Here is a 3,475-nt window from a genome sequence, read left to right as displayed (position 1 = left end):
CGCTACGTTCTGAGTTCAAATTCCGCCGAGGTCGACTTTGCCTTTCAGCCTTTCGAGGTCGATAAATTAAGTACCAGTTACACACTGGGGTCGATGTAATCGATTTAATCCCTTTGTCTGTCCTTGTTTGTCCCCTCTATGTTTAGCCCCTTGTGGGCAATAAAAAAATAAGAAACGTTAGCACGCCGGGCGAAATGCTTAACGGTATTTCGTCTGCCGCTACGTTCTGAGTTCAAATTCCGCCGAGGTCGACTTTGCCTTTCAACCTTTCGAGGTCGATAAAAAAAAAGTACCAGTTGATCACTGAGATCGATGTAATCGATTTAACCCCTCTCCACGAATTCGCTGGCCTTATGCCAAAACTAAAAATCACTATTATTATCGTTTTTCTGTTGCTGTTATTGTTGTTGTTGTCGCTATTGTTGTTTCTGTTATGGATGATTGATGTTCTTTCCACTATATTTGTCATCGATCATGTATATTTATTTATTTATTTTGCTATCGTTGTTATCGATATTTGTGTTGCTGGGCTGACACTGGCTCGTGGACGACCCGTGTTATTTAAGATGGCAAACGGGTGTAACCAGTCTGACTGTTTCATAATACCAATGTTAATGTATTGACGCATCATATATAAGTATTAGGTGTGGCAGGTCAAAGATCAAGTTTTCATGGAAAGATAAAACGGTCCATACAATGCAGAAATACTCGCTATTAAAAGCGATGATAACATCTCTCTTAACTGAGCCAGTGATCAAAGATCGGTCCCAAGTTGAAGTCATTTCACATACTTCACTCTTAATGACCATAAGCCGTTATGAGAGTCATACTCTTTTACTTGTTTCAGTCATTTGACTGTGACCATGCTGGAACACCACTTTTAGTCGAGCAAATCAACCCCAGGACTTATTCTTTGGAAGCGTAGTACTTATTCTATCGTACTACGCGCGTGTGTAGTACAAGGTTTAAAATAAATAAGTACTTGGGGGTCGATGCATTCTATCCTCATTATTTAATTTCTATATATATAGAGAGAGAGAGAGAGAGACCGGGGAGAGACAGACAGACAGATGGAGAGAGAGAAAGAGAAATAAATAAAGACAGACAGACAGATAGATAGACAGAAGGATAGAGATAGGTACTCATAGCTATATGAATGACTTACCGCAGCAAATATTTATCATAGTAAATAGTTACATAAAATAATAAAATACCTCAGACCTAAGGTCAGTGTGCTGTTCGATTATTCACATAATAATGATAACATTATGTATATAGGCGCAACACAAATATCTAATTAGCTAATACGTTTTCCAAAAATCCTCTGAGAGGCTAATCTCAATATTAAAATTGTAGAAAGGCAAAATAGAATCATCAGATACGTGATCAGATAATCCTTATCCTTCGATATGAGGGTGCCTGAATAAAGGTGGAGAAGAACCTCCACGATTGCAAATTGAAGTTAAGGAATGTAATATACCGTATAGGGTGTCAAGAACAATCGTTTTCACACCTACCCGCATTTTAGAGAGAGGCGACAGCCGTTGTGTTGGTGAAACGGTTGATGTGAAGTGAAACAGCTATATGAATGGGAAACTTTCGTATACATATTTTCGCGACACGCGGTAGATAGCCATGGTAGCTGAATCAAATAATTTACTGATGGTATCATATAATATATCTATCTGTCTGTCTGTCTGTCTACTTATCAATGAACTTTACTATCTATCTAACCTATCTATATTTATAACTCAACGCTAAGACAGGCAACTGAATCAGTCTACATACACACTATGAATTTAGTCTTACCTACATTCGATTCCCACACCGGGCGTTGTGAGTGTTTATTGAGCGAAAACACCTAAAGCTCCACGAGGCTCCGGCAGGGGATGGTACACGTGCTTGTGGAGTGCTCAGCCACTTGCACGTTAATTTCACGAGCAGGCTGTTCCATTGATCGGATCAACTGGAACCCTCGATGTCGTAAGCGACGGAGTGCCAACAACAACCCGTCTGATAAGAGTACACCAGGCACATGCATCACAACCACATGTGCGCTCCATGGTGATCTTATATAAAGATAAACAGCGCATGACATTGCAGGTGGGGCCCAGTTATTTCACATTTGCTGTATCTATGTCTTGATTTTTGTTTTATGTCTGTCTCTACTGATGTGTCAAGGTATGTCGTCGCATTTTTTAAAACCTGGTCACTGACATATTTCCAGGTGTTAAAACAGAATGGATACATGTTTTTTTTTATAAATATATTTTAAAGCGGTAAAAATGTCTTTTCCAAAATATAATTGCTTCGGCTTCAGCAGACAGTCTCAGATCAAGTCATTTACTAAGCAAGTACAACTCCGAAATACATATGCATACATTTATAAGCGTATACACATATATATATATATATATATATATATATATATATATATATATATATATATATACATACTCACATACATTCACACAGACACGCGCACATACGCACACGCTCACACGTGAATCCATCCATCCATACATACATACAAACATACATACATGCATACATACTTACATATTACTATAATAGACCGGTCATTGTTTTGGAAGACAGGAACCAACAATAAAAAACAACAACAACAACAACAACAGCAACAACAACGACAACCTCAACAACGATAAGAGAAAGAATATTTTCTGCTGTTTCAAAATTGGAAACTTGTTCCTTTGTCAAGCACCGCTTCTTTTCCTTTGTTCGAAGAAATTAAATAACTTCTTTTGACAGCAGAAAAGGTCAGTTGAGGACATATAACGAAAGAAAAATAACAAAAGGTAACAAAACACCCCCCACCCACCCACACACACACATACATACATCTTTTTTCAGTTGGGGTGGGGAATTTTTATTGTAACCCCAGCGCTGAATAAAGGTGCATAGCTTAGTTGTTTAAGGTGTTCGGTTCATGATCGAACTCTCATAAAGCCGTGAGTTCAGTTCTTAGACCGTGCTGTTCGTTTTGTTCTTCAGCAAGTCACTTCATTTCACTTTGCTCCAGCAATCTAGTCAGCTGTTATGAGTACCAGCTGTAATGAGTATCAGTGGTTATGGTATTCGGCTCACAATCGTAAGCTCATGAGTTCGATTCCCGGCAGCGCGCTGTGTCCTTGAGCAAGACACTTTATTTCACGCTGCTCCAGTTCAGGAAGCTGGTAAAAATGAGTAGTACCTGTATTTCAAAGGGCCTGCCTTATCACATTCTGTGTGTCATGCTGAATCCCCCTGAAAACTATGTTAAGCGTACACGTGTCTGTGGAATGCTCAGCCACTTGCACGTTAATTATACGAGTAGGCTGTTCCTTTGATCGGATCAAACTGGAAACCTCGTCGCCGTAACCGACGGAGTGCCGGCTGGCTAGAGATACATAATCTCAGTCAGCACACGCCTGACTCTTTAGAGTATCCAAGATAGAACAACTGGAGGGAGAGAGAG

The sequence above is a fragment of the Octopus bimaculoides genome, chromosome 14 (genome assembly GCF_001194135.2).
Source record: "Octopus bimaculoides isolate UCB-OBI-ISO-001 chromosome 14, ASM119413v2, whole genome shotgun sequence".
Lineage (NCBI taxonomy): Eukaryota > Metazoa > Mollusca > Cephalopoda > Octopoda > Octopodidae > Octopus > Octopus bimaculoides.
Note: the sequence above shows the minus strand (reverse complement) of the source record.